Source organism: Accipiter gentilis, chromosome Z (genome assembly GCF_929443795.1).
Source record: "Accipiter gentilis chromosome Z, bAccGen1.1, whole genome shotgun sequence".
Lineage (NCBI taxonomy): Eukaryota > Metazoa > Chordata > Aves > Accipitriformes > Accipitridae > Astur > Astur gentilis.
Genome location: NC_064919.1, coordinates 72,259,866 through 72,280,658, shown reverse-complemented (window position 1 = coordinate 72,280,658; position 20,793 = coordinate 72,259,866). Strand labels below are relative to the sequence as shown.

Sequence of the window (20,793 nt, the reverse complement as noted above, 5' to 3'; positions counted from 1 at the left end):
CCCTGTCTTAGCCGTGAGGGAGTTCCTGGTACAGTCAAGAGACGCTTGACTGGCCAACTCATTACACTTATGCTGAGGCCTGGTGAGACTTCCTGAGTTCGTAGATCAGCCTGGAGAGGGGGAACGAAATGCACCACCACACCTGGTGCTTGAAAATTGCTTGCCTATGTCAAATATCAAAGGAATTTAGTTCTTTATTGGGCTGAAACTCTTCTGATTTCTCCTGATGTTCCTCATTTCAGCCATGGTTACAGGAGTGGATTGCTTTGGCAGAAAAAACTAGCAGAGGTAAAATCTCATTCTACTTCAGTGAGGTGGTGGATAGGTGTAGCTGATTCAGTCTCCCTGCTGGGCTGCGTATAGCAGGCTAATACTCAGAAACAACAGATTCATGGCACCGTAGCTACAGCTTACTTTGGTGTTTGAGTTTGACTTTATGGGATATTTTTCATACAAAATTTATGGTTTGTTTGGAGGAAAGTAGTCACTGCGGTGAGAAGCACTCTCAGCTTCTCACACTGCTGTTGCAACCCGAGACGCTGGAGACAGTTTCTTTCTTTTTTTAGATCTCTGAGTAATTGGCTACCAGAGTAAGATGTATTTCATAAAAGGGTCAAATCATTGATCGTTCAACAGTTACAAGTCATGAAATTATCAAAATGTTCTCATATCAACATGTGGTCTGAGGACTTAGTGCTACTTTAGAAGGAAACAAAGCATGATGCAGAGTGCATAAATCTTAGTTTACCTATGCATTTTTTTCCAGATCTGTAACCAAATGCTGAAATGATACTTTTATAACCATTGTTCTGAGTTTTCAGTCTGACAGTGATCTATCATATAATTTGGGCTGCCCTGACAATCTAACTGCTGTCCACTGTTCTGATTCATTATTTTGGCAAAGCAAGGTAGCATGCACCAGAGTTATGGAGAAAAAGTTTAATTTAAATTTGTTTGAAATGGGCTTTTTATTTTTTAAAGCACTGTTTCTTTTCAATGTAACTTATTTTTTGTTTATCTGTATAGATCACTTGTTTTCATTCTGAGTTTGGTATTTTATTTTTAAAAATCTTGTTCAGGTTTTATTTCCAGAAAATTGACTTTATTTTCCTTTATACCCAGTACAGAACTGCTTACAGAAATGACTACTTGTCAGTAGTCTTTTCAAAGACTCACAGTGTAACAAAATGAAACCCTTGATCCCTTAGTCTAGATTCTTAAACACTGACAAGATAAATTAGAGCTTCATTAAATTAATGATTCAGTAATTAAAAAGGAGGATTCAGAGGAAGGGCTTAGAAGAATAGATGAAGTATAAATGAACTCTGCGTTAAATGTACCGTTAAGTGGAAGAACAATGAATCATAAATTGTGTCTGTATAAATCCACATTCTTTCTATTGGGAGACAGTGATTATTATGCCCATGAGCATTCTCTGTAACATCTCCCACTCAGTTACTGTCAGCATCAATTAGTCGATTATGGTGAAAACTCTTTAACCTCAGATGATTTCAGAAGAAATGAAAAACCAAAATCTCTTTGCTTTAGGTTTTTTTTTCCTATTGTAAATAGTTTGAAGACATTGATAACTTGCAGATCTCTTTTATACAGAGGCAACTAAATTCACAAACACATTGGTAAACATACCTCAGAAAGGCAAGAAAACTGCAAATCTCTTCATTTTTTTAATGATGTCATTTACCATCAAGTTGTAAGTGTTTCATAAGGAAGTTATTAGAGATTATCTGATTTGGCATATGGTGATGGCTTCAGGGATTCCTTGTGATACCTGCATACTGAAATGGGAAGAGGAAGCACTCTCCATTTCTCTTCATTTAAAGTGTTAAGTGAGTTTATCTGATTCTCTTTTGCAATTACTTGGCATGTCTGTCATATACCGTATAACCACACATGAGAGAACTGCTGAGAAATACTTGTTATACTACATAAGTGTATATATGTAAATACATAAGTACGTTTATATTCCTAATATAGTCTCTTTCTTGCTACAGACTGGAAGCTGTCCGAGTCCTGCCATCAGTGGTGCTCCTGCCAACCCCTGAAAATAGGCCTCTTTGAATTCCTGAGTCTGATTTAAGATTGTTGATTTAATATTTTTAGAAGAGAAAACAAGCCTAAATCAGCAGAGAAATAATTGGCTAAAAATGTGAATTGCACAAGATACTTGTTCTCACTTGGCACCTCAGGCAAAACACACTCTGGAGTAATTCTCCATCTCACTCCTGTGTTAATATTGACCACCCCACCCCCCAAAAAAAAATTCCTGCCACAGATACTTTCTGTTCCTTAGTTAGCCACATGTAAAGAAACCTTAATTTTTGATACTGATGTTCTTGTAGTTAAGACTCTGTTTTGCATCAGATGGGCAGCACATTGTCTTGCACGTTCCCTGAGATGTATCAAAAAGACTGCAAGCTTTTGGGCAGTGTGGTGCAAAATACACGTGAAAATCAGAAGCAGAACTTATGACAAAAAAAATGACAGCCATGATAAGAACTCACAACATGAAACAGATGTGTGATACAAACATATCATATGCATAAATCCTATAATTTAAATGTATACATATATGCAAGCCCATGCAGTCTTATGCAAGATGGATGGAGAGGTATGGATTAAATGCTCAGATTCCCCAGGTGCCTCACTGTCATCAGCTTGCAGGGAAGTATTCTGGAGCTGTGCTCCTTTTTTCATTGCTTTGAGTATTAGCCAAAAGCAAATGGGAACTGCTTTTAAAATAGAAATGAAGAAAAATACAAAAGCAACTGTATACTGCCATTGCTATATAGGGACCAAAATTTGTGACATGGGAGTTCTCTTCTGGGTCTCTATTTCCATGAGTATTATAGGCCAGTAATGCCATGTATAATCTTCACTGAGATTAAGGAGCTGGATTTGAGATCTCCCCTGATGAAATATTTGACTCTGAAACAAAATGCTGAGTGCCTTTCAGCTGAAAATTTAAAAGATTTTTTTTTTCTGATATAGTAGCTTTTTTTCTTGTTGGGTCATTCTTCAGATTCAGATTTTAGAAACTAGAAATGTTTGAAAGCATGAAGAAAAGGAAAACTGAAATGAACAAGAAATGTTTTGTCTTAAGCAACTTATAGAGTTTGGAAAACCACTATTAAAAGTCACAGTCTATATGGGTCCCGTGGCTTTGTTAAACAGAGAGCTCTCTAACATTCAGGCTCTTTGTTATCCAAAATTGTGGAGGAGAGCCAGAGGAGAAATGTATTTAGAGTATGGAAATACACAAAGTACTCACGTAGCTTGCAAATAATTCATCCCAGAAAACTAAGAGAAGGCAATAGAAAAGCCACAACTAAAATGTAAAACTTAGTGACTCTTTTTGCTTCTTATATGAGAATGCATTAGTGATTGTTGATGAACAAAAATAAGATCAATATTTAATATTAATAAAATGCTTATTTATAACATGATTATTACATTCACTCATATTCCAGTGGTGTTTGAAGACACAAGTATCTCAGCATATTGCAGGAACAGATGAGGCTTGGATGTGTAACTCGAAGAACGGGCCATGTCTGGGGATCTAGAGTGGGTCGAGGGGGCTACGTTTTAGCCCTTCAGCCCTACGTACGCATGCACCTCCCAGCTGCACTTCCCACTCCTGGCTGACTTCAGCATCTTCCTTCTTAGAAAACTTTCATCAATCCCTTTCTTTAATGCCAAATCTATTCACATGCACTCTTTTTTGATAGCACCAGTAATGCTTTGGAGCTGTACGCTCAGGGGTGTAGGTTTTAGGCATTGCTCTGCATAGCCAAGCGTTGTCAGGATTCCCCGAGTCTGAAAAAGGGCTGAGGGGGTGCAGTTACAGGACTGCGAAGCTTAGAACCATCTAACTTCAACAGTATGGGGAGATGAAAAGATCAGCCTGTTTTGCTACATAATTTTGGGTGCTCATGAAGAGTTGTGTTTTCTTCTTATGTTGGAGAGAAATCTGACCCCTGCTAAACTGAAAGTGAACCTGTACAATGAAAAATGTTAGCTTGCGGGGGAACAAAGTGACGGAGCATTCAGTGAGCAGTCAGTGAGGCAGGAAATGGATTAGCTCTTTTGGGATATAAAACAAATAGGGCTTTTTGGATTTACTGTTGAGTAAAGAGAAGGCTGGAGAAAGTGGCCACCATCTTAGTTCACAGGTAATGGCTTTGTTTGAATGTGAGCTATTTGTGGAACTTGTAAACCCTGTCATTTAAAAATAATGATCTTTAATAATGCTTCGGATAGCAGCTGCAACACTTAATGGTCAGATTAAACTCAAATGTAGCAGTGATGGAGACTATGTAAATTTGGTCCTATCCCCTAAATCTCCCTCCTTTGTCCTCCAGAGCACTGTCCTAATGTGTAGATGACACCATTTCCAAAAGTGAGGAGGAAATGAGAGCCATGGAGGCTTTAACCTTGCCCAAGTTACGGAGTAAGGCAGCAGTAAGCCTAAAATAAAATTTGTATCTCTGAATTTTAAGCCCTGTACTTTAAAGCACTAAACTGTTCACCCGCTGTGCTGGTTAGTCATGAGCTTTTTTTGATCCAGTAAATTTTGTTTGTATGTTTCTGTATTAACAGTTTGCCAAATCATCCCATACGCTATGGTTTTTCTTAGAGCAGTGACAGATTTGGCAACATGCATTTAATAGGTGATTTTCTTCATATTCTGTATTTCCTTTTGGAAAAATGTTTTCTTCTACCTTCTTACAGTCCTAGTTCCTTGAACCACAGTTTTTATGCTCGCAGTAGTTTTAGTCTTCAGTTAAAATTAACAGCTTTGTTTTGCCATATCCTCCTATATTTTATTTTCATATTTAGAAATTTTTAATCAAAAAGGAGTGGGAGATGGTGAGAGAAAAGGGAATCATATTATTCAAAAGCCAGGCTTTCGACTTGTGCAGAAAATCATCTAAAGGTAATCCTTTCAGCCTAGCATTGATAAAGCCTCAGATAGACTGCTATTTCAGACTTCGGCTGACTGGAGGGGGTCCGGAGGAAAGCTATGAGAATGATCAGCAATCTAGAAAACTTAGTTGAAAAATTGGTTTTGTTCTAGAGAAGAAGGGAAGTATAACAATCTTCAGGTAGGTAAAAGACTATGAAAAAAGGGTAGGGAATAACGTATTCTTCATTGTCCTGGGGGCTGGGGGGCGCGGGGGTGTTAGAGGAATTGAATTACATCAAGAGCGACTTGAGGTATGTATTAGAATAACCTTCCGAGTGGCAAGGGTAGTCATGCATTGGGATAAATTGCCTGGGGAGTTTGCAAAATCTTTAGAAAAATCCAGTAGGCAGAGATGAGACTCAAGCAGGATTTAATTGATCTGGCTGTGGAGAGTGGGAGTGGACCAGATGTTGTCTGGCAGTCCTGCCCAGCCATGTTTTCTGTAGTTCTGTTACACAGGCCACCAGTTACTTGTACCCAGTAATTTGTTTTGCTTGAAGAGCAAGTTGAAGTGATGAAGATTATTTTTTTTAATTCAGCCTCTATTAAATTCAACCTTGTAAAAGTTTTGGGGCTTTTTTTCCTTCTTTCTCTTCTTGATTCCTGAGTATGTCTTCTACTTCATTAAAGAGCAATGTAGTGTTTATAGCTTCTTCCACATACAGGTTATTATCAGGTACAACTGAGTAATCCATTATGCATTTTTCTCAAATAACCTGGGGCCATTATCTTGATTATAAAAAGATGCCCCAGACTTCAAATAATATTTTTAGGTCCTTGCTCTTTTGAAGTTTGTTAGTCTCTTAAGTGTGGACATGAGAACTAGCTATAATAATCCAGTAAGACATCTTTCTTCTCAGCATATACTTGGTATTTCCCTGTTAATTTATCAAGAAAATTTCCCTTTTAAGTTACTGATATGTCAGCAACAGTTTCAGCTATTAGAGTTCTGGATTTGCAGCTGCCCAGATCTCAAAATGCTTTACATAAACATTGACTAAACTATTCTTCATAACATTCCTCCAGCTCAAGTAGATAATTAACTGTAGTGGCAATATGACATGTTTCACTCATGGAAGACTGCCTGAATTTCTGGATACCACACTAGCTATCTTGTATTTCAAGTGAAATTGCTACCTACTTAGAAAGTTTGGACTTCTTGTCAGTTTGCATCCTTTACAATGGTGATGGTATCTTTTATAACCCGAAGAGGTGTATTAACTCCTATATTTGCCCTTGGACTGCAGTGCAGACCTCCTGAGCTATCCTGTCCACAGATACACTTATAAGTGTAGTGCAGTGGAAAACATAAATTCACCTTTCATCCCTACTAGAAGTGCCAAAGCAAATATCAGTTGTTACTCAGCTTAGTGCTGCTAAGAAAATGTTCTGCTTATTGTTATGTCAGAGGCAAAGACTGCCAAATCTGTAAGAACAGAAATGTGGTTCAGTGAAGTATTGAAACACAAAGGGCAAGATTTATTCTTAGGTTCCTAAGGATATGAAGCGGTTAAAAGGGGAAAAAAAGGGTCTGATTTGGAACTAGATTGGGACCCCTTGTCCACGGTATGCTGGTGAGGCAAGTAGAAGGGTTAAGGAGGAAAATGGGTTAAAAGCCTTAGCTATCTGAATAGAGGAAAAAAAGGGAAAGGTGATCGAAGGTTCTGACTGTTAGAGTTTTCTTGAAAAAATTTAAGAAATTCCTGTGCAGAGAAAAAAGAGATTTAAGGAATGAGTTCACAACTGCAAAATGGTATTTTAGCTAAGGATGTGAAGCCTGATTATATTACAGAAGTAGAGTTTTAAGGTAAGAAGTTTGAACCTAAGAAGGAGCAGAGAATCACAGGATATCTTAAATTGGAAGGGACCCATCAGGATGATCGACCCCAGCTCCCTGCTCCTCGCAGGACCACCTAACACTAAACCATATCACTAAGAGCATTGTCCAGATGCTCCTTGAACTCCGACGGGCTTGGTGCCGTGACCACTTCCCTGGGGAGCGTGTTCCAGGGACCCACCACCCTCCCAGCGAAGAACCTTTTCCTAATGTCCAGCCTGAACTGCCCCTGAGGCAGCTCCATTCCATGTCCTCGTGCCCTGTTGCTGGTCTCCAGAGAGAGGAGATCAGCACCTCCCCCTCCGCTGCCCACCACCCCCCAACCCGCGAGGAAGGCGCAGGCGGCCATCAGGGCACCCCTCAGCCTTCTCTTCTCCAAGCCGAGCAAGGCAAGTGACCTCGGCCGCTTGAGTCTTGCCCTCAAGGCCTTTCACCACCTTGGTTGCCCTCCTCTGGGCGCACTCGAACGGTCTGATGTCCTTCTTACACTGAGGTGCCCAAAACGGCACGCAGGGTTCGAGGTGGGTCCGCACCAGTGCGGTGTAGAGTGGGACGATCGCCTCCCTCGAACAGCCAGCCGTGCTGGGCTTGATGCACCCCGGGACATGGTTGGCCCTTTTGGCTGCCAGGACACACTGTTGACTCATATTCAATTTGCCATCAAATGGACAGAATGACTTGATTGGAGAAATCTTAGAAATGCACATGAAGAGCTTGTTTTTCCTTCTGTTTGAGACAAGTATTTTCAAAACAGGTTCAGGAAAAAGTAGTTTGAGACTCTCAGCAAGTGCCATGCATCACAATTGATAACTGGAGAGATGAAAAAAATGCATCTCAGATGCAATCAGAATAAGACTCAGGCAAATTATGTTTTGTCTTCCTTTGAGCTTAGCTGTAGAAGAGTTGTTTAACTGGAAATGGAAAGAAGTTAAATACAGTAAATATACAGTACAACAAAAATACAATAAAGAGAAAATTAGGATTCCTTAGGCCAAATCTTACAAGCACAAACACTGTGGAAATAGTTTATCACAGATGCCAGAGATCTTCTTATGTATCTGTTGATAGCCCAGCATAATGGAGAGGCAGGACCTCTGAAGAATTTGTTAGGACTTGTGAATCCAGGTCACATGTCTGCTTGGAAATAATCCATCCTTCCTCAGTAGCCCATGCAATCATAGGGTGTCCAGAGTTTACCATCTTTCTTCCAAAGCATGTCATTTATATCCTTCTCTTTTTTGTCTGCTGCCAGCAACTTTTCAGTTCTGTATCTAAACATACAGAATCATGGAATCACAGGATCGTTGAGGTTGGAGATCATCTAGTCCAAGCCTCATGCTGAGAGTGGCGTTTCATTAATGCAGTTGCCCTGGGCCATGTCCCAGTGGGTTTTCAGTATCTCCAGACTCCACAGTCTTTCTAAGCAACCTGTTCCACTGTTCACCTCTTCAGTGGAAAAGGTCATTAATGAAGTTATTAAACAGCATTTACCCTTGGGCTACTTCAGTAGTGACTAGCCCTCAGCTGGACTCTGTGCCACTGATTGAAACCCTTTTAGCCACGCATTTCAGCCAGTTTTCAGTCCACTTCACTGTCCACTTAACCTAGTTTGTGCTTCATGAATTTGTCAATGAAGATTTTACATGGGACAGTGTCAAAAGCCTTTCTAACTTTTTTTCAGTACTGGGCTTTTGCTTTGATACTCTTTTGAAGACCAAAAGATCTTCTGGCACATTTGGGTCCATCTCATCTTCTCCAGTTTATTAATTTTTGGTAGGTTAGCCAGGGATGTACTGAGAAGATATAATGGGAACAGATCCTCACATCCTAATCAGGGGAGTGATGAGTCTGAGTCTGTTTCTTCTTAACTCAGTGCTGCAATCCTTTTGTTTGCCGTGTGGTTTAGAATAACTAGTTGTGTTTCTGAGAAAATATGTGTCTCTGAAAAAGCCTCACCTATATAGTTTATTCACACGAATCTATGTTCTCGTTTTGCTGAAGTTACAGTTTTTCTAAGAATCGTTTAAAAGGTGGCTGCTTGCCATTTAAACACCTAGCTCCCTACCTTATGTGCAGTACTGCCTATTTTGTCGCACATAATGAATTGTCAGAGCCAAGCACAGATATAACTGTCTTCGTGCTTGCGTAGCTTGTTTTAAACTGCAATATTGCAAATAAACACTGTCACTGCATGCAGTCTTTGTGCTATCATCACTTGCTACTAAGGGTGAAACAAAATGTTCTGAGTACAATTAGGTAATCAGAAGTTAGGACATCTCCCTTTTGTCACCCATAAAGTAGCTAAGAGATCTTTTCTGCCGTTGAGCAGGATTTCAAAATATTTTTGAAAGACTACTGGAATAAAGGAGTAATTTTCTCTGTCTTATTGTAGTAGAATTCTGACTTTGTAACATGGAGATCATTTCTACTTGCTAATACCTTACCAGGTGTTTTGAAACAGGAATTTGTCAGTAGTTCTTGGTAGCTCACTTCAGTCAACAGCTGCATTAGACTTTACAACTTTGTTTCAGTCTAAGCTGTCCCTTTATTTTTGGAGAAGAGAGTTGTGGCTCACTGGTCAATTACTCTCTCTGAAATTAAGAGTTCTTTTGAAAATCAGCAATTAAATCAATGTAAGACTATAGAATTATGTATAAATGGGACACACCACCAGTTAGATTCTCAGCCTGATGAAAGTGAGCAGGCTTTTTCTGCGAAGTGGGATATTAGAACTTGGCTGTGCATATTATGGGGTAGATTAGGTAAAGATTCACCATGTATGGACCTGTCTAGTCCTCTTGTTTCATGAAGTGAACCAGGAGAGAACCCTGCTTACAGGTTTCACTTCAGCTAAGCACACATAGGATGACTTATTTTAACCTTGATTGCTATTGCATATTATTCTTGATTTTGCATGGAAAATGCCTTCTATTATTTTCAAATGTCTGTTAAATTTTTCTCTCTGTTCAGCTCAAGGATTTTCTCTTTTGGTAGTTCAGGGCAGGGGGGATGTTTTCTTTTTTTCTAATACAAGTGCAGAGGTGACGCTTAGCCTTTTACACATTGCACTGAGGAAGGATTCCTGAGAAGTATGATGAAATTTTCACTCACAATCACATTTTGCTTTGAATTATTTGTTGTTTAGGGACGTATCCATCCATTAAGATGATACATATAAAGGGGAGAAAATTCTGCAGGTACGAATCAAGATTCCTGCAGTTCTTTCTTAAGCCAGTGCTAGTACTCAGTCAAGGAAAACTCTCTTTTATGTATTCCTTTCTTTTTGTTAAGGCTAGGGCAGTGTGGCCCTAGGCATTCAGTCTCAATGTACACAGCATTTCTTTAGATGCTATTTGTGGTTTTTTTCAGAATGATTTCTTTTCCTAATTATTTAAAGAGCCTGATACTATGAAATCTGGTTGTCTTTTCATAGTCCTACTCACCAGAAACCAAATTATTATGAATTATTCAATTAATGTGAGCACCATGGCTGACTTTTTAAAAATGCTTTAAAAAGCTGGCTTGCATCCTTGGGAAGAAGTAACCTTCCATGTTGAATTAATATTATTTTTATTTAAATATAGAAGTACTACTAATTCAAAACCGTTTTAGATGCTGCTACTGTGCCAAATATCATGAGAGTGATAACGTGCTTAGGAATTCTGGACATAACAAATGACGTACTTTTTTTTTTTTTTTTTTTAACAGTATGCCATCTTCCTGAGACTTACACACTTGTGTTAGCGAAAAAAGAAATGTTTCTTTCTTAAAACTGCCAGTGTATAAGTCACTACACTGTAATTTATTGTCTAAAGCAGTAGTAGTGAGATACTACTCATCCATGCCCTCTTCTTGGTGATGCAGAGTTTACTTCCAGTCCGGCTGTTTTCCACCACAGATGTGCATTGAAAACAAGTCTTTTGATCGGTCACCCTGACTTTTCCCTTTGCCATTTAAATCAGCGTGCGTGCATTTTAATGTCAAGGTTAGCGTGGGATCCTGCGGCTTGGCAAGCCCCCAGTGACGCCAGGAGTTTCGGGCAGCCGCTGCTGTTTGAGTGAGGAGCCCAGGTGCTGTGCTCAGGGCCGCCGTGCAGGCTGCCCAGCTGGTGGCCTTCCCCCAGGGACGACAGTGCCGGGACACCCGTTCGGATTTTGGTGTGTGGCCTTCCCGCTGCCGGTGCCCTTTGCTGTTCCAGGACTCATCTCCTGTCTCTGTTTCCCTTGATTTTGCATAGGTGCTGGGATGGCTGGAGAAGGTCACGATTTGCAGTTGAGCTGAGGGAGGCGTGAAGCATCATCCATCCCCTGCTGACATTTGAGGTAATGTGGTAACTTTTATCTTACTTGCAAGACTTTCTTACGGATGTTGGCTAAGCTGAGTGATCAGTAGTATCCTGTAGCGCTCTGCAGATAATCCTCAGATCCCATGATTCGTTCCTATAGAAGGTGATAATGATGATATGCAGTATACAGAATTCTGACTGGAGTCCAATCGTCGTATTTTATTACCCCAAACAACAGAGATATTTGAATTAAGGCTGTCAAACTCAATCCCAATGTAAATTGATGGCTTCAAGCCCATTTCTGCCAGTCTCTAGTAGCCAGCATTTGAGACAAAGGGCTTAGTAACTGGTAGAAGTGCTTAAAAGCCATTTTTCCTTGTCGGAGAAAAATTATTTTACTGTATTTTAATGACCCATTTCTCATTTATAATGTTATTTAAGGTATTAATTGCCTGACTTTTTAAATGCACACTGTTGAAACCAATGAAGGAAAAAAAAAAAAAAAGCTGTATTTTTCCAGGGAGATAGAACATGAAAGTGCATATCAGAACATTGTAGATAAAAAATTCTGGTTTAAATGACACTTAAACGACATCTAGTTTGAATGTGTGTATTGGGTCTAATTCATATCTGGAGTGTATTACTGAAAGCTTAATCAGATTACAGTCGGGTAAATTTGAATCAAGCATCACAGAAATACACTGTAGTATAAGGGATCAGGATGTATGATTGCTTATTCATTGGAACTGGAAGGCTGTTATCTGGTGTTAAATGGCTGCATGAGACTTTACAACTGCTATCTGTGTACTATGGCAGTTCTATGAGACTTAACTGGCTATTCCTGTCTAAGTGCACACAAATGTAATGTCACTAAATAGAAGAGAAATTCTAGAGACTTTTTGCTTTGGTTGCAATAACAATAGGTAAAACTTGCCACCCTATGCCAATGTTTTTAACGTTTCTAAAACCAGATGGTGGAACTCCAGATGCATTCATTGCACCATGCATCTCTGCTCGGGAGACTTGTCTAAGGATATACCAATCCCACTAAGAAAATAAGAAGGTCAGAATAGTGAAAAGTTACTTGTAAAAATGCTTGTAGAGTAGGCATAACTTAGAGTCACTAGGGTCCTCCTCAACCAAAGCCGCCTTTGTTGTTACCATGCCTTCTCATACAGAGTTAAGCACACCTGAAAAACAATTTATGAGTGACTTCTCTCATTTTGTAGCTGAAGCATGGCAGCACAACCATACAGAAAGCTGCTTTTCTGTACCCTGTTTTTCTGGCTTTCCACGCCCCATGAGCCAGTCGATCCTTAGCTAAGCTGCCCATTCCTGATTCCTCTGCGAGCAGCGGTGCAAGAAGTGTGCCCAGCACTGGGAGCACACAGCTTGGATGTGGGGTCTGGCCTCGCTTCTGAGCTCTGCCACAGGCTCACTCAAGGGTTCTGCTGCCCTCTGTAACTTCACCGTGTTTCAGCTTCCTATTTGTAAATGAAGGCTAATAATTCTTAACTTCCAGAAGGGACCAAGGCATCCGGATCCTTAGGAAATGCTGTTAGTCACACAGGGACTGTCATACTTGATGTGATATTGACACTGTTACCAGGGGAGAGTACAAACCCTTCGCATTTAAGTGTGACCCTGGACTTGGAAATGGATGGGATAGTGGGTGGTAAAAATAATTTCTGTGGTGCTTTCTCGCTTGGTATTTTCCACTAACTAGAGATAAAGAACATTTTGGCACAGGGAAGAGCAACTAACTTAATCCAAGGATGATGTGATCATTGGGGAGAGGAGATCATGCTGACCAGATACCTTGAAAATGACATGTCTGTAATTTATATTACCTATGCCAAGTTAGATTTAGATTAAGAACTGGAAATGTGATAACTGTCCCCATGTAGATCAATTAATGGCTTAGCCTTCATATATTTGCCTTTCAGTACACGTTTGGCAATACCAGCTACAGACTCGGCCATCTGGAGGCAAGCTTACTGTTCAGCTCTTCTCTGAAATTGAGACATTTAATGCATTATGCACAGTAGGATATGTTCATCTGCACATTTTCTAGGCTGCAATTAATGAAGTGTTCTACCCTGAATGAGGTTTTTGTTTATCCTAAATGAATGTGTAACATTCTTGCCTTAAAAATTAAACAGATGCCTTGTTGTTTCAAGTCCGGGATACTGAAAGTGACCCATAGATGTGGTGAGAGTAATTTGTGCCTCATTGACATTTACAATCCCAATGGAAGATAACACATGAGGCACAGCTTTAAATAGCTTTTGACAGTGCTGGTAGTTCTGCTGAATATGCTGGAAAACAAAAATTAGTATCTGGCCAAAAGTAGCAGAGATGTTTATAAAATAACTGCTGTAGAATATTCCAGTAACCATAATTTCTTCAGCTATTAACGCTTATCCAGGTACCAGGTCAGCCCACCTCTCTGTCCTATAAATAAAGCTCTGCTAAGTTGCTTGCTGTGGGATACAGCGTACAAAGTACGGAAACCATTTGTGGTGCTGTGAGAGCCTGAGAAAAGCTAAGAGTACAGAAATAAAATTGACTGTTCCTCCAGTCTGGAAAAAAACTTACGTGAATACAGGGCTTCTCCTTTTTAACAGCCTTTGAAGTTCAGGGAAGGACTTGTCTACACTGTAAATGTCAATAATACAATAAAAGTATCCATTGGTTAATACCAACATGCTGTAATACTTTTCTTATCAAGCAACTTGTTTGGTGATGTTAGGCTACCACAAACTAGGTATCTCTACCACGTGTGGGTTATGTCTGCTAGTTTGTGACTGGGATCAGATCCAAATCCTTCAGCTGATTGTGTTACGAATAGATCAGAGCCATGTATGCTTAACTAAAGAAGAACCCCAAACCACTATGTGGGGTGGTTTTTTTTTTTAGCTTTATGGCTATTCCTGATACTTTCGCTTTAACAGTTCATCATATAATTTGAAGGGTTTGATTTTTAGCATTTAATGACATAGTCATCAGTAGGACTGTATCATTAATTTGCTGCTATATGAGTTAAATTCTGCTGCTGTCAAGTCATATGTTACTGCAGATTTGAAATCAAAGTTAAGATTTAGCTTGAACAAGTCTGGCAAACTCAGGTATTATGTCCTGGCACAGGGCTACAGGCAGTCATATTTTATTAACTACTGTGCATAAAATAGAAAGGAAACTAGGAATGTTAACATTAAAATATACTGCACGAAGTATTTTCTTAATGGTCTTTTTTCTTTTAGAAACAATACTCTGCAGTCATTGGTAGCCACTTTTGTTCTGGATCTTGCTTCTGAGTAAAGTACCTCATAAATATGCTGTTTGAGAATTATTTGTGAAAAATATGTTTTCCAGACTAAATATACTACACTGAACCAGTGAGAAGAATCAGATTAGATAAATCTGTGGAAACCTATCTTCCCACACATGGCTCAGCATGCTTTAAAAATGCACTCCAGCAAATCAAGTCTTCCACTGTACTTACTACTCTAGGGTTTATTATGCGTGACTAGTAAAAATCCATATAGTGCAATCTTTGCAGTAGTATGTGGGAAGCAAATCTGGCTTTTGCAAAGGCTAAGCTCAATATTCCCACTTAGCTGCAGTGGTCCTGCTGTTGGTTCAGCAACATCAGACTGTCTTGCTCCATCCACCCTCCCTGCCTTACCCCGTCCACCCTCTGTGCCCTCTCCGAGGGGAAGCAGCTCATCCCTTTTGCCACACTTTGCAAGCAACTCTCCTCTTCCCATCTCTTTTCCTCATGAAGGCAGTTGCCCTCCTACTTCCATCACTTTCAGGCATCAAGAAATAGGAAAAAGGAAAGGAGGGGAGCAAGGGGTTGGAAAAGCACAGCTACCCGTATCTCCCTGCACCGATGGCGGCAGGAGGAAGTCAAGCTCTCCTTTGGGCTGTGGATGGCAGAAAAAGCTGGAGGGTTTAGGCAGCCTTCATGGCTTTAGAAGCCATTTCTCATCTCCTCCAGGCAGAGGTGACACAGGCTGGACGGCATCGTTTCATGGGCTAGATCTGGTTTATGAACTACATGCCATAAACAAAAACCTAAAGAATCCAATTTTTGTTAAAGAAAGAAATGCTAGTCGTCTTTCTCTGTAAAGCTGTACCATCATGTCTATTAATTTGTGTTGCAGCTCCTAGTAACAGCTGCTTGTTAACATACCACGTGACTTTCAGCCACACCAGTAAATAAAATGTAATATTCCCATCAGGACAAATCTTTCTTGAAAAATATAGCTTTGGGGTTGTTTCAAATCAGATAGTTGCTTAAAAAAATCACACACCGCATGATACAAGTTTCCTACCATTTCTGTGGTGATACTTCAACTTTTCAGGCTCAAAACTGTTCTCTATATCCTTTATCAAATATGTATGTAAGTATACCTAGCAGTATCTATAGCAAGATTTAGAACAAGTATCTATATCAAAGGAATGCATGTATTTTAATTAAGACTTAAAAAAACCCCAAACATACAAAAACCCAACCTTTCCTATAATATGGAAGAAAAAGACACAGGGAAGTTAAAACACAACTGCAAGCTCTAAGTTTGGAGGACTTCCCTACTCTATAAGGGTACAGCTGTTGAGTATCTCCCTACCAGCTGAGCAATTCAGCAGAAACCTGGCTGACCCACAGTACGTGTTTTTCTGTTAGTTTTATATGTCTACCATCGAGCATGTCAGACTGGAAGAAAGCCTGCTGTCCTAGGGTGATAAAAACTCAATTCCAGGCCAGCCAAAACCATACCCTTCTTAGCCAAGAAATTAATTGTAGACCACCGAGTAACCCTGCAATTAATTGTTCTCTGCATCTCATAGAATGGCTGACATCTGGATTCACTTTCCAAGCTATGAAAGGACTACAGACTTTGAGGGCTTGGGGTTGTTTCTTCTGTGACTAAATCACCCTGGATCAATTTATATTCAGGGCTAACTGGTTGGTAAGCTGTCAAAAATCTTTGCAGACTATCACATTTAAAATCTCTGACAGCAGCAACAGAATAATATCTTCCTTGAATGAGCTATACAGAGTCATTCTTTTTAGTGTATGAGTCCAGTCACCTGTTATCAATTCTGATTGCTGAAGAAAAACTTATATGCAATTAGTGAACTAAAAATCAGGACTAATATATGCATCGGGGCAATTCAAAACTCAAAGCTCTGTCTGCCATGATATTCCACAGTTTTAGTAATGTTGGGAAAATAGAATCTATGCAGAAGTGATTTTTCTAATGCTGCCATGCACTTTGTAATAGAACCTAAGAGCAGTCAGTCTCATCATGCTTATTGTGAATGTGGTTCCTTACACAGGACTCAAGTGTGATTAGTAAGTGTCATACATATTTTAGGACCAGATGATATCATCGTTAATGACTTGTTAAAAAAAATAAAGAAGATTTATTTTTTATATGGTGCCGTGGTTTAACCCCAGCAGGCAACTAAGCACCACGCAGCTGCTCGCTTGCTCCCCCCCTGCTGCCAGTGGGATGCGGGAGAGAATTGGAAAAAAGGTAAAACTCATGGGTTGAAATAAGAACAGTTTAATAGGACAGACAGGAAGAAACTAATAATGATAATAATAACAATAATAAAATGACAACAATAATAATAATAATAAAAGGATTGGAATACACAAGTGATGCACAATGCAATTGCTCACCACCCGCTGACCGATGCTCAGTTAGTTCCCAAGCAGTGATCCCCCCAGGTTATATACTGGACATGATGTCACATGGTATGGAATACCCCTTTGGCCAGTTTGGGTCAGCTGTCCTGGCTGTGTCCCCTCCCAGCTTCCTATACCCCTCCAGCCTTCTTGCTGGCTGGGCATGAGAGGCTGAAACATCCTTATTACAAACACTACTTAGCAACAACTGAAAACATCAGCGTGTTACCAACATTATTCTCGTACATGAACCCAAAACATAGCAAGCACTATACCAGCTACAAGGAAGACAATTAATTCTAACTCAGCCAAAACCAGGACATAAAGTTCCCTGTGATATTAAAGTTATTCAGTGTAAGAGCCACAAACAGGAACAGTCATACTCTTTCCATTGTACACCAACAGTTTCCATACTTGGTCACACGGATGAGACTAAAAAGACGGCAGTTTAGTCCACAGGGCCCAGTGTTGAGTGGGATGATTACTGATGTGCTGATTAAAGGGAGAGCTCCAGCTGCTGAGACTCTTGCTGACAGGTTCCTTGTGCAAGCAGCTGTGCTCCCTATTTCAGTACAAAAATGGGTTCTGAGGCAAGACTGCTGGTCAGGCTTCAGAGGAGTTGGGTATTGTGCTAGAGCAGGAGAGCCCCCAGCAGAGTTTTACAAAACTCTCTGGCCACGGTGCAATGTTCTCCCCTTTAGTCTGCTCGTTCACATTGTCCTGCGTGTCTAACGTAGGTCCCGAGATCTAGCTTGGTATGGGATTTATTTTTGTGAACGGCCCTCACAAAATGGGTTTTAGTCTGAGCAATACCTGTGGTAGTGGTGGGTGAAGGCTCAGGCTCTCAGCTGCTCCTCGGGGCAGATACCTTGTGAAGTTTGTCTGTAAACATCTATTTCCTCATGGTCCTGTGTAAAATAACAGTCACAGCAATGGAAAAATGTGAATGCACTAGTCTGTTTCAATAAAAAAGTTGAATCTGCTCCAAAGTTTCACCTTCTTAATCAGATAGTTGGTAACGTGAGGGAGTGAATGCAGAGGAGGGAGTCCCAACATGAGTGGAGGCGGACGCGCTCTCCGCCAGCCAGCCAGCCAGCCTTGCACTGAGCAGCTCTGTTGTTCGTAGCACCCTTTGCAGAATATCCCTTTTTGAGTTGATCAGTTCAGAGTTCATGTGTTTTATCTGTGATGTTGTCGTGGTTTAACCCCAGCCAGCAACTAGGCACCACGCAGCTGCTCACTCACCCCTCCACACCCAGTGGGATGGGGGAGAAAATCGGGAAAAAGAAGCAAAACCCACGGGTTGAGATAAGAACGGTTTGATAGAACAGAAAAGAAGAAACTAATAATGATAACGATAACACTAATAAAATGACAACAGCAATAATGAAAAGATTGGAATATACAAATGATGCGCAGGGCAATTGCTCACCACCCGCCAACCAACACCCAGTTAGTCCCCAAACGGCGCTTCTGCAACTAGCACGGATGTCTAAAAGGAAAGGTTGCAGTGCAGAACTGTGATTGTTTTAGAGTGTTAGGATATTTTTTACACTGGCACAAAAATGTTTTACAGCACTGGAAATATCATTTAACATCTTTGTGTAAAGTGTGAATAATTATCTCAGTGAAATGTTTTTCTTTGAGTAAACCCTCATTTTTTAGTACAGATTACTAGGGCGTTTGTTCTAGATACAGACTCGGACATTGCATTTTCCTTTCTTGCCATGACGTTTGACATTAAATCGATGCATTATACTTCTTCAAACAAACTGGAATATACTTTTTGCTCATTTGGAGAAATTCTCTCACTTTTGTTTGCAATTGATTATACAAATAGCAAAGAGCTGAATTTTGAATTTTGTCTTTTGGATGACTGTTATCTAAGTATTAATTAAAAAAAAAAAAAAAAAGGAGAAGGAAAAAAGCCTAGGAAAAATTACCACTGTAGTTGACAAAAGTGTTTATAGCCTGAAAAAATTACCACTCTCATAAACTGGCCTGGATCCTCTTCCGTAATGATACAAGTGCATGTAACGCTGAGTATCTGCTCAGCAATTCACAACTGCATGATAACAGCTAAATCTTGCAATTTCTTTCCGCTGAGATGCATCTGTTTTGCTGCTTTGATGTGTTTTGGGGGCTGAAAGGCAAAGCAAGCAATTAAGTCTTTTTCAAGTTCAAAATTTTCTATCTGTGCAGTAGATAGAAATTTAAGACTATAACTTCAATTCTGTTTTAGGAATCCTTTTCTGACGGAGAAGATCTATTAACTAGTCTTACAGCTAAGACCCTCCCTCTGTGTATTTAGTCCACTAGGTTACTGCTGTCAAAGTGTGACAGATTTTATTGTAAATAAAGAATTGATGTGCCATATGCCACGGCCATACTTGGACTTTGTAGCCCATTTCTTGGAGTATGACTTTATAGCTGGATTAACCTAGAACAGCTTTCAGTACAAGCCCAGAGCAATGTTCAAATTCTGGATTCACTGAGTTTCTCCTTAAACATATTCAAGAACTGATAACCATTTGGCCTGTTACTAGTTTAAGTGTAGTTTAAATCAGAGTAATTAGCTGACAACATCTATCCATGGGAAAAAGAAATCAGCTCTGGTAAAAGTATTGAAGGTGTCTATTACAATGGAGATAAAAATAAATTTGGTGTTAAAATGAAGCTTTCATATAGTCTCTATTCCAAAACTGAAAGTTTGTTTAGGAAAAAAAAAAATATCCTTTTTTCTAAAGCCAAAGTGAGCAATTAATTTAATAGACTGCATTTTCAATTTTAATGCTTGAAACTATTATAAATTGCTAAGCTTACATAGAGCTCTAATTAATAATATGAAATTGCCTCTGTTCCATAGTTTTAGTTTGTCATAATGATGTACCTTTTAATAATCCTCAAATTTGCATCAAGCCATGTAGAATAAATGCAGCTTTATGCCAGAGTCCTTGATTCTTTTTTCAGTGGTGCTGTCTTTTGTCAGGTTTTTGGTTGTTTTTTTTCTGAAATGTGCCCTTTATGAGATTTTTTCTTTTTTTTTTTTTTTTTTTTTTAATTTGCAGTGCATAATTTCTGCTTCTACGATATTATTCCTTGCTCTTTTCATACCCCAGATAACCACACACACTGGGTGAATGGTGTGTAATTCATATCAACTGTGACAATTTGTTATTTCTGTTTCTTAACACGGCTGAGGATATAACCCTGACAAGGGTTCTATAAAAACAGGCATTCATCCAAGTGCTGATGATGACTCAATCAAGCTGTAATATCAGCAAGCAAGAGAAGTCTTTAGGTCTGTGGCAGTTTTAGATTGCGTTGATTGGAAGGGCTGTAACTCATTTCATCCGCAGAATGACTCTGCTGTTGGTACTCAGGGGAATGAGGGTAAGCAGGCAAAGTGATTTCAGCTATGCATGATCAGCCAAACCAGTGTGAATGTTTTTACACAAGCACAGAAAGAAAATTTCGTCTTTTGTCACTAATCTTGCCATGAGATAGCTTGTAAGGAATATCCCCACTGTGAAAAATAAAGGCCTTTCACCCAGAAAAATTCTGCAAGGGTGTGTACGTATGTATTTGGTAGTTGCATAAACAAGGTTCAGGACAGATCTGGAGAGCCTGGAGTTACATTCCCTTCCCAGCACTTGTTCTTACTTGGTGGTGGATGTATTGATGTGCATCCATCTGCACTGCACGCTCTTGTGTCCTTGCCTGTTTGTGATCTGATGGAATCGTGAAACATAACAACATACAGAAACGCTCAGCAGTTTAATCCTTCACTCAGTAATTTTGTGGTTCGGTTCTGGAATAGCTGCACATGTGCTGCTTTGTCAAGCAGTGCTAAACTGGAGGAGGTTACAGGGGAAAAAACTCTCATATTTAGAGTACAGCAAGTTAATGGAGATAGCAAAAGCAGAAGTCCCTTCATAGGCGCAGTTTAATGGAGTGTAATGTCTTTCTCCTTTCTTCAGATCCTT

The 20,793-nt window shown here is 39.8% G+C and overlaps 1 protein-coding gene across 2 annotated transcripts in view; it reads left to right on the top strand.

Moving 5' to 3' along the window:
• Positions 1-20,793, top strand: part of GHR (growth hormone receptor) — a 130,540-nt gene that overhangs the window by 35,855 nt on the left and 73,892 nt on the right. For both annotated transcript variants that reach the window (XM_049794352.1, XM_049794353.1), the window contains exon 2: positions 11,059-11,143. The gene's annotated coding sequence lies outside the window, so the exon portion shown is untranslated. The remainder of the gene's footprint in view (positions 1-11,058; positions 11,144-20,793) is intronic.